The 11,083-nt window shown below is 37.9% G+C and overlaps 1 protein-coding gene across 1 annotated transcript in view; it reads left to right on the top strand.

Moving 5' to 3' along the window:
- LOC106728633 (putative POM121-like protein 1) overlaps positions 1-11,083 on the top strand; it is a 265,938-nt gene that overhangs the window by 171,377 nt on the left and 83,478 nt on the right. Inside the window, exons 11-13 of the mRNA XM_032480882.1 lie at positions 6,440-6,500; positions 7,558-7,675; positions 10,517-10,651. The gene's annotated coding sequence lies outside the window, so the exon portion shown is untranslated. The remainder of the gene's footprint in view (positions 1-6,439; positions 6,501-7,557; positions 7,676-10,516; positions 10,652-11,083) is intronic.

Here is an 11,083-nt window from a genome sequence, read left to right as displayed (position 1 = left end):
GTGTTATCACTCTTCCCCACTGTGATTTCAGAAGATTCAAGTTGAAGACAGCAGAGACTTCAGGACTTTCAGCATAGAATAGGCTTGTGAACATACAATTCAAAGAGCATCCATGGTATAAAGATTATATACCTTTTTCCAAACATTTAAAAATATGTCAGTTGGAGGGTAAGCTGGGTTACTCCTGGAATATGTTTCTACTTACATATGTACTGGAATATTATAGAATTTTTATGCTAATTCTGCCCTGTCCTCCAGTTTCAAGAGGAATAACCGTTTTACTACTGATGCTTTTATGGAGAGAAGAGAGAAAGAGAAAGAATTTTGAATAACTGCTGCAACATTTTTTCATTGATCATGTTTTTACAAACCTGTAGAGCTGTAATCTTGGATTTTGGTGGATCTTACCACATATTTAATAATTTAGAATAAGTTTATTTCATTAGGACAACATTTTAATACCAGTATCTTTAAATTTAAGACATTTAAAACAACTTTTTACTATAGAAGTAATGCTTTTTGAAAAAATTCAAACAGTATAGTTGAAAGTACGTCCGTGTGGCTCTAATCCCCCGTCCCATTCTTTTTTACGTGACTGTTAGCAGTTACTATACACCCTCCTAGACTTTAAACATTTTATATACAGGTATATAATATACACAGAAGCACATAGTGTGGAATCTTTTTAAAGCAAAATGACAACTTTCTGGACTTACTGCTTTGCAGCAGTCTATACCTTCAGACACCAAGTTTGAGTCCCAGTTCCGTCACTTACTAATTTATTAGCAAGGCATATAACCCCTGTGCCTCAGCTTCCTTACCTATAAAACAGACCAAATATAGTACGCACTTCCTTGGGTTGTAGAGAGTTAAATGAAGTAATAGTTATAACGGTGTGTAGTGGCGGTTGGCACATAGTATGTAAGAGATAAATACTAACCTTTAAAAAAAACTCATGTTACGGATGTTTTCTTAAGAGTTGCTGATCTTTTTGAGTGTTGCACTTTAAAACATCCTCTGAGTTGCGGGTGGGGTAGTGTTCTGAGCTTTACTGCTGTGACAGCATGTCTGTACTGGTTTTGTACAGCGATTCCACACGCTTCCCACCCTCGCTGTTACAGTGAGTTGCTGTTACTGATGGGCAATGAGATGGGGATGTGTTTGCCTTTAGATTATACTGCATTAGCAATTAATCTTTTTGCTAAGCCTTTAAAGAAAATTAGGAGGAGAGTGGAGTTGGAGGAATTATATCTGTAGGGGAATGATGTGATTATTTAATCTACTTTTTGCTTTATCTTCTTTGAATAATTATATAATTAGAGGGGACCTGCTAATTACTTAGTCCTCATTTTATGGTGAAGAAATTGACCCAGAATAGTAGTGAAGTTCTCTGTTGTATCGCTAGTAATGGTGGGCCCAGGACTGGCATCCTGGTCATCAGATCCTCCCCTTCTGCATCCTTAAGAAGCTCAGGAGCCTCTCTAACCAGTTGAAGCAGCTGTTGAATAATGGACGGACGCACTATAAGTGGCTTGCCTGTCAGTGCTGTGTGCTTGAACTGTTTTTTGTGTAGAGACAGTGACTAAGTTGTGTCATAAGCACTAGTGCATGATTTTTATAAGAAAAAAATTTAGAATTTCAGGAGAATTGTTGATGGGCTTTGACTATCACATGTATTCTGTATTATTTGGTTCTGTGTAGTGAATACTAAGGATATTGAAGACCAGTGGTTACGTGGGGGGAACGTCACACTCAGTGAGGGTGCCACTTCATCTTGTGAACACCACTCGAAAACGTTCGTGCGTAAATAGGCCGCTTTAAGCACGGAGCTCCCTGGTTTTCTGCCCTTCTGTATCTCTTGATGAAGGAGCAGACTGCTGTTCTCTGGAATGTAGATCACTTGGTTGCCTTCCCTCTGCCTCTGTGCCCTGTCAGTTCTCACCCCCAGGTTTCCGGGAGAGTTAAAGCTTTGGGCGGGGGCGGGGGGCTTCAGGAAAAGGACGTGAGTGTGAGCGTGTTTTGGAGGCTGGGCTCCTGCACCTCTCTCCCCGCTTCTCCTTTGTGGGGAATGGCCCTAGCTCAGGAGAGGATCAGACTCTCCACTCCCTCCCAAGGGGCGCTGCCGCCCACTTGCAGGGCTTGTGACGAGGAGGGGAGGAGAGCAGGGCTGGGGAGGCTCCTGAGGCTGAGGCTGCAGCAGGAGGAGGGGAGAGGAGGGAGCTCGACAGTACCGGCCTCCCAGGCTGCGAGGAGGCCCGGGGGCTGAGAAGGGAGACACCCAGCTAGGGTTGGAAGAATCTAAGCATATGGGAGAGATGGCTGGAGGAGAGTAACTTTGAGGACGTTGTATAATCTGAGCAAAAGAAGACAAGACTGTTTATGAGATCCAGAACCCTGCCTTGGCCACATGTAACTTGGGAGAAATACGCTGCCTGGCTTCCTGGCCTTGACGTCACCTTGAAGTGTAATTAGGCATAATAAAAAGAGCCTTTATATAAGTTTTCAGACTTACCTTTTTGAACTTCTACAAGGTTCCATCCTTATTATCCTCTTTCTCTCATGTACCAGCATGTAAGATTAAGACAATAAAAAGCTTCAGTTTAATATTTTTATGTTTTGCTGAATAGATAGTATATTTATAACTTAAAAACATTTTATTGCCTATAGTTTTATTATATACACACACATGCACACACAATATAATATTTCAGTTATATTATGATTCTTGTAGTGTTTTATAGAAGAGCCTGGAAAATTCTAAGGCAGTTTCCATAGGAAATGTGCTCATTCTACAGATAAATTTGAAACTTGTCTGCTATAAGTTGAGACTACCTTTCATAATAAGATATTTCCTCTGGCTCCAAGTCTGGCAACACGGCCTCCCTGACCACCTCTGGGCTCCGGTCTGAGGACAAGGCTGATTATTACTGCGCCTCATATAGAAGCGGTGGCCCTTTTGCGCAGTGGTCCAAGTTCATGGGGAGGTGAGACCAAAACCTGCCCTGAGCTCACTCAGCTCTTCTCTCCAAAGTCAGGCTTTCATATTTTTCTTATTAGTTTGTTCTGAAGTAATTAGAAAATTAAATAAAAATTTAAAGATTTCATGAAGGAAAAAAAAGGTATTTCCCGCTAAGGTAATTAAAATAATGATTTTAAGATTATTTGTAGTATTCTTTTATTCATGCTATGCTCTGTTCTATTCTTAGTTTTTTGAGATTTTAAAGTAAAAAGTAAATTTAAAAATTGAGGGTTTAAAGCCAGTATTTTTGTTCTATTCTTAGCTACAACTCTGGATAAGGTGTGTATATACAGAGTGAATATTCTCCAAAGCAATGTAATAAATGGCTTCAGAATGCCCCATAATACCCATCGCTATAGCTTCCTGGCCTTCAAATGTTTCTGGTGGGAAAGTATTAAGCTCTCAGAGAGTACTGTCATTTAAATAGCCAAAATCAGCTGTCCTAACACACATCGTCTTAATTTTCTTACTGTAAATATTTATGATAGAAGAAAATGGGTTTCTTAACTCAGAAAGTGAGGTCTTTTTTGAGATTTGGTAAAAGGCACACTTATTTCCAATGTTTTAGAAAGTCAGTACTATTTTATTTCCTTTTATTCTTTTTCCTCATCCGTGTCTTAAGTGCCTATTTATTTATTTGAAATGCAATTCACATAATATAAAATTAACCATTTTAAGGTGAACGGTTTGATTTAGTGCATTTAATACATCTACACCTACCACCTCTATCTTGTTCCCAGATATTTTCATCACCCCAAAATAAATCCCATACCTAGTAAGCAGTTACTCCCCATTCCTTCCTCCCCTCAGCCTTAGGGTACCTTTTTTAAAATTTGAAATTGAGAAATTAAAAAATTAATACAACTTTGTGTTATAATTGATATAAGACTAGGTTTAGTCTGTTCTAATGGTTGTAAAATCAGATCACAAAACTGTGTATGCTTCATGTATATTTACAACCATAAGGGGGAGAAAGGAATACTTGGTAGGAAACACACCAAAGTAACAGTGATTTTGCTCTAGATTTTCTTTTCTTCATTTAAAGGAGGGGGAAAAATCTTCCTATAATTACACAACAAAACAAAAATAAAAACAGATATTTAAAAGCTTGGGCCTAAACTTACTATTATTATAACATAATTATTTATTGCAGGATAATATTAAACTTCTTTTGGATTGAGTACAATTTTTTTTTTTTAGTATTTTTTGAAAGAAAAAAATTTGCTGGAGGAACAGAACTACATAATATTTGTAGTTTTTCAACCCTCCAGGTTATCTCAGATCATGAATTGTTGTTTCAAGTAAGCTGTGTTCTAATTTATTTTTCATTTAAAAATGAATTTCGTGGGACTTTGTTTTCAAACTATAAAAACATCATATTCTTGTTGATAGAAATAAAATACCACAGGGGTGTACAAATAAAAAGCTACCAGTCTCCCTTCACAATAGTCTTCTTTTGTATCTGCTTAAAATAATTGTAGCAGTTTGGCAGTCTGGTTAGCCTTTGTCATGTGGCTTACACACACATATAATAAAATCGGACCTAATTGAGTGAAAATCTCAAAATGCCTTTAGGGTGGCCCCATGTCTCTCTCTCTCTCTCTCTCTTTTTTTTTTAATTGAGTTACTGGAGATTGAACCCAGGACCTCAGGTATGCTTGGCATGCACTGTACCACTGAGCAGTCCTCCCCACCTCCCAACCCTGACTGGGGGGGGGGGGGCGGCCTCCACTCCCCCTTGCTATCAGTTAATGTAAATGTGTGAATGCACCTGGGAAAGGCAAGGCCCCAGGCTAACTGCAGGGGGAATCTTACCACTGAAAGCTTTCTTATTGAAAAATAGTTAGTGCCCTGTTGTGGCCAGACGGGCAGTGCATCACTGCACTCTCCTAGTCTTCCTTGCCCTCTCCTCCCTCTTAGCATAGAATGAATGTATGTCAAAAATTTATTCGTCTCCTTAATGAGGGAACCAGCAGGAAGGTAAAGCTGATTCCAAGAGCATTTGAGAAATTAAGTGTATGCAGGCACTGAAGAACGAATGTTGAAATAAATTGCTAGACTAAATAAATTGCTAGACTAGATACAAAATTGGTTAACGTCCTGCAGGTAGTAAAACCATAACCTTTGGAGTCTGCTGGACAGAAATTATCTCTACCAAATAAAATATATAAGTTTACCTGTAACGTTATGGAATTTGGGTCCTAATCAGTAGTAAACAGCAGGCCAAACAATGGTATTTTAACTAAATAATCTTTGGGATGTTTATTGTACAGTGTGTTTCATCACACACTGAAAGTGCTTGCAGTTCTTGATTCACTTTATTTCCAGGTTTGGCTAATTTTTCTTAACAATGAGATGTATGATTAAGCAAGACCAATATAGTGTAGATCAGATCTTGGAAGAGCTTGGTATCTTAAACTAAGAAATTTAAACCTCCATTCAACAACTGTTTATTGAGCACATACTGTGTGCCCGGCGGTGGATTTGTCATAGTCCCGAGTGTGTAATTGTGCTTTGGTGCCCCTCCCGTGCCCGTAGGAGGCCCACTGGTGGTTCTCAAGTGTTAGTATTGAACTAACAACCTGGGAAGTTGTTTTTCTCAAAATAGACATGTCCTTTGTCCTTCTGTCCCAACCTCAATGTAGATGTCCCTGCTTGAGTAGAGCATGTGTGTTTAGAAAAAGCTTTACAGGTGATTTTTATATCCCTTTCCTTTAAAAAAATGTTGTGTTTATTGGGCTTTCGTTAAAAGGAATCGAATGAGTAAACAGCAAGCGAAATTGCAATCAATATTTTTAAAAGTTTCCATACCCCTTCTTGGCTGCCCCATCTCTATAATAAAACTAAAATAATGTCCTGATTATACCCTCAGCAAGAACTACATGCCGTTGTCGTATTAGAATTACATTTAATCCAACTCAGACATTAATTTGGGAAGAACTGGGCTTAGTCTTCTAATTGTATCCTTAAGTTATGCCTCTCGCTGAAGAAACTTAAAGAGTTGTCATTTATTTGTGGACGTATATGATCTGCATGGTAAAGACGCGATTGAAAAATTAGACTTTAAAATGTTTTTAATGAGGAAAAAAGACTGTCATTAACTTATTGGAGACTGTGGTAAAAGGCAATAAGTAATAGAGGAGAAAAGTGTGTATGTGTTTAACTTGTGGTGAAACTATTTAAGTCAACAATTAAAATGAGCAGCTGTTGTGGACATGAGCTTAAATTCTCTTTGGTTTAACTTTAATTCGGCAGCCACTTTGTGTAAATGCACTCACACAGCAGGGATTTGTGATTTCACCACGCCTCAGCAGCCGTGGAATTTATAACTTAACCACAGGATGTGATATTACAGATTAGGGGAGAAACTGGGAAATAACATGATACAATTGGTATATTGTGTATTTTTCTTTTTATTAGTGTGCCGGTCCAACAAAAGCCCCTGGGTCTGTCTGACTTGTTCAAGTGTCCACTGTGGAAGGTGGGTGACATACTTATTCTTGCTTTGCTACCCAGCTTGCTTTTTTCAATTTACCTTAAGCTTTGTGTCAAAGTTTTATTGATTTGGGTTTATTTAGCACCACTGCTTAATCATAGTGTGTACGTAATTCTCCGTAGGGCTTCCCTCTCCTAACAGAATCCCTGTTCGGTGATGGAACTGAGGAAAATCTGGAGAACCCTTTTTTGTTGGTACTCAGAAGAATTAATTTGATGAATAAGACAATCTACTAGTAATATGTGACAGTCTGCTAGTAATAAAAGATGAAATAAGGAACTCTGATGTCTTATGGTTGTTTTAAATCCCTTTTATTAGGGTAAATTTAAGCACACTCTGAAGTAGAGAGTATAATTAATTGAACCCTGTATTTTTACCGCCCAGCTTCAACACTTATCAACAGGTGGCCAATTTTGTTTCACCTATTACCTATGCCAGCCTTACCTTTACTGACTTTTGAATCAGATCCCAGATAACACATTATTTTTCTAAAAATAAAACAAAACACTAGAATATTTACAGATCGTTCTCCCTTGAGAACGATCTCCCTGTTGGGGTTATTAATGCTGTCTCAAATGTACCACATGTTTCATTCCATTAAGACTTAACACCCCCAACCCCAGTTCCAGCCTGAGCATTTCCTCCTAGGTCTTTGCTCCAAAATGATGTTACTTAAATATTAAGTACGTTAGTAACTCTTCTAACACAAACTCAAATAAACATCCACCTTTGTGTGCCTTGTAGTAGCGCATTTACTTCAGTCTCTCTTTTAGCTTGGAAAACCCACTTTGAATTTACTTTAGAAGTTAATAGCCCGGCAGCAGGGAGATGGGAAATCATACCAAGTGGCACAGGCTGAAATCTGTACTGCATTTATTTGGACTGTTTCCCCACTGTTATTTATAAACCTTCATTGCATGAAGAGAGCATCTTATTTTCAGTCCTGGAATTGAGTATTTTTTTTCATGTACACTTAAGAGTACCTTTGGAGAATGTTAACTGTGTATCTTAATTGTGGTTGTTGTGGTTTTGAAATCTCTAGGATTTGGGGAACCTGAGAATACTTTGTACAGATAACATTTTTTTAAAAAAAGAAGAAAAGTAGAAGCACTTAAATACTGCACTTTGAAGAGACAGATTCCTCTCCTAGATTTTGAGAGGTGAGAGTTATAATGTAATAAAATTTATGTAATTCTATTCTCCAGTTGTCTCATAGTGCTCTACAGCCTAAATCTTGAAGGTCATATGTCAACAAAAAGACCTGACAAACTCTAAAAAATTGGAGAGATTTAATGTCCTTAACAGCAGACAACAAGCAGTTCTCTAAGCAGGTTTGGAGAAATAATCAAGCTGTGAAAATTCTACCTAATAAAACTGAAAAAGAAGAAAAAGAAATTGAAAACTTTCTAGACTCTGTAGGCAGTATGCTTCCAATTGTAAGCAATCATAAATTTAGAAATTTGACATAGGTTCAGAAATACGTGATTAAGTAGATTACACAGATGAGAAGAGCCTGCATTTAGACCTTCATTTTACATAGCTGATTGGCTAATGTTCTTTTATCATGTAATCCTGGGTATTGACTGCCAAGGATTCTGGGTTTTTTTTTTTAGTGATTTAGCCCACTTGTCTATAGGGAAGTCTTAAATTTATTTTTTCCACTAGGAAACATAGTTTATCCATAGCATATTTGAGTTATATATCCTATTAGTCTTCATGACACCATCCCATTTAAGCTATTTTTCCAATTTTTGCTGTTGTTAAAAAATCTGTGATGTGTATATTGACATTTTTCCTTTTTAGACCAAATTGTCTAGTTAAAATCTAAAACTGGATGAGAGAAATGTTTATTTTTAAGTTGGCCAGTTTATACATGTCGGTTAACTTCCGACTGATGTTTTGAGTATTAGCCAAAACATTGTTACTCTTATGTCAGCAGTAAAGCAGCCCTGCTGTGTCACTGATGTTGACATGTGAGCATTTAGTACATTTGGAGACTACAGTATGTGTGTAAATGAACTATATGTAATGTAACCAGTTTCCAAAGATTTGAACGTGGTAATGCCTTTATTATCATTCCCTATAGCCTTTTCTTGGATTCTGAAGGTACTCCTCATTATAAATATTTCTTTGTTTTTCATGGCGCAGTATAAATACATACAAGCCTAGGAAATGAAGCTGTAAATACATACAAGCATAGGAAATTAAGCTGATTAGGTATTGAACCTATAGGCTCCCCTGGAGTTTATCTTTTAATTAAATATGGGGTGTTTCCTGACCTGTGCAATGTGTTATCTCAAAGTATGGACTTAATATGATGGCTTTCCAAGCAATTACGTTGTTTGGATTCTGTATAAATAAGTAGCTAAGCAGGAGGCGGGGTATATAGCTCAGTGGTAGAGCGTGTGCCTAGCAAGCATGAGGTCCTGGGTTCAATCTCCAGTACCTCCATTAACAAAAAAAACCCCAAAAACCTAATTACCTCCCCCTCTACCACCACAAAAAAAAAAAAGTATTTAAGCAGATAAAGGAAAATATGAATAAAAATATTGCTAACATTCATTCATGCATGCATGCATTCTGAGCCATGGATTATTTAATCACCTAACAACCAACAATATAAGTATTGTTACCTGCATTTTACAGATGAGAAAACAGAAGCACAGAGAGGTTAACTCACCTGGGCTCCCCTGGCCAGCATGTGACAAAGCCTACTTTTGAACCCAGGCAGTCTAGTTTTTGAGTTTATACTCTTAATCATTTTTTAAAAATTCATTTTAGTCCACTTTTATAAACTTAAGACCCTTGTACCCACAAGTGTTGGTTATGTTTATTACAATGAAAAAATGTGGGAAAAAGCCATGACGAAAGTCAGAGTTGAGTGGAGGTTGGTAGTGCCTCTCATGCTTCCAGCTTTCCTGGGGACAGAGGCTGGGCTTGCGGTTGGTCCTCCTCGCTTTCCCCAGCTTTCCCCAAGGTAAGTGTTGCTCCTTGCACAGTTAAGGCGCCTTGTGACAAAAATGTCACCTTAACTCTCTGAGCAGAGTTATTTTGGTGCTGTTAAATCAGCATTCGTTTTGGCTGTTGTGAGTTTTCCATTAGGCCTTGCCTTCTACAAATTAGCTGCTTTCTAGGAACTGGGGAGTTGTAGTTTTTGTTTTATAAGGGTCTTCAAGTAGTGGTTGGTTATGGCTTTGTACATATTTAGGTGAAGATGTAGGTGAATTTGTGTTCACAGCGTATGCATGTGAACCCTCAGTTCAGTTTCATTTTGCTTTTTGTGATAGATTTATTCAATCTGAATTGGAAAGTGTTAATTTTTATGACTGTAGTCAACCTTTGATTATCTTTGTCCATGTAGAGAAAGAACAGTTTATATAAGGTTAACATGAGTTGTGTTTTGTTTGGATTTTTTCTAAACAAACCTATTCCATATGAATGGAGTGATTGTGCAGGCATTCAAATAAAAGATTTGCAGCCGTACTGATGAGAAGGAGATGGGAGGTTGTCCTGTTTCACTATCTGATTCTCATGTGTTTTATTAAGCAGAGCCCGTGACCCTGTGGGCAGTGACTGAGTAATTTAGTTTACAAAACCTGTCTTTCATAATAGCCTGAGTTGGGGGTTAGCCATCTGAGAAACACTTTAGAAAAGGAAAAATGCTGTAACAGAAGTATCTAGCAAAGGAGTTGATAAGCTGATAATATCACTGGTGTTGAAACTGGTTTGCGTAGATGACACCTTCCTTGCCTGGCCCCAGGCTTGTGTGTAACTAAGAGCCGACTGTCATACGTGATTGCGAAAGAAGAGCGTTATTTTAAGTACTTGGCTTAATAAATCACTAAGTGACTGAATGTTCTTACAGGAATGAATGCTCTTATTAGGAAAAGTTCTTTCTCATTTCTGATTTGATAACAATCTAATTTTATTATCGTCTCCTACTACTTTACCTTCCAAAGCAGTATTTAGATTAAGATAGATTTTCATTTGATTTTTGTAAGGTATGTGAATGGTCATGCAAAAAAAAAAAATTACGAAAACGCACAAATACCCTTAACCAACCATAAGAAGTCAGAAAAGCAGGAAAAAGCTCAGCACACGGTGTGTATGGATTGCAGGAGCTACAGTACGTACTGGTAAGTGTTACTGTTTTCTGAAAACGGTGTTCCTTTACCATGTGAGTGCAAGTGTTTTCTCATCTTCCTCGCTCTTTCCGCTCGCCCCAGCCTCTAAAGCAGTTGAGATGGCCACTGCTACCTGTGAGTTCTGTGGGGACTCACAGAGGACGGGGGCCACTAGGACCACGTGTACGTACTCATTCCGATTTCACTTTGCTTGCTTTGCCCTTTCAGCCTCTCGGCCGCCTCTTCTTTCTTTCCCACCCCCCGTAGGCTGCAGGGAAATGAAAAGTAACTATTATTTGTTGTTGCTCATTGTAAGTCCTTTTCTTTTTCTTGTTTTGTTTTTAATTGAAGAATGAAAGGATTAAAAACTCATGCCCCACCTCAGATAAAAACCCATGTTCCTATTGTCCAGTTAACATTTTGTTATATAATCTTAAAATTATA

Source organism: Camelus ferus, chromosome 6 (genome assembly GCF_009834535.1).
Source record: "Camelus ferus isolate YT-003-E chromosome 6, BCGSAC_Cfer_1.0, whole genome shotgun sequence".
NCBI classification, from domain to species: domain Eukaryota; kingdom Metazoa; phylum Chordata; class Mammalia; order Artiodactyla; family Camelidae; genus Camelus; species Camelus ferus.
Note: the sequence above shows the minus strand (reverse complement) of the source record. Positions and strands in the feature narration are given on the sequence as shown.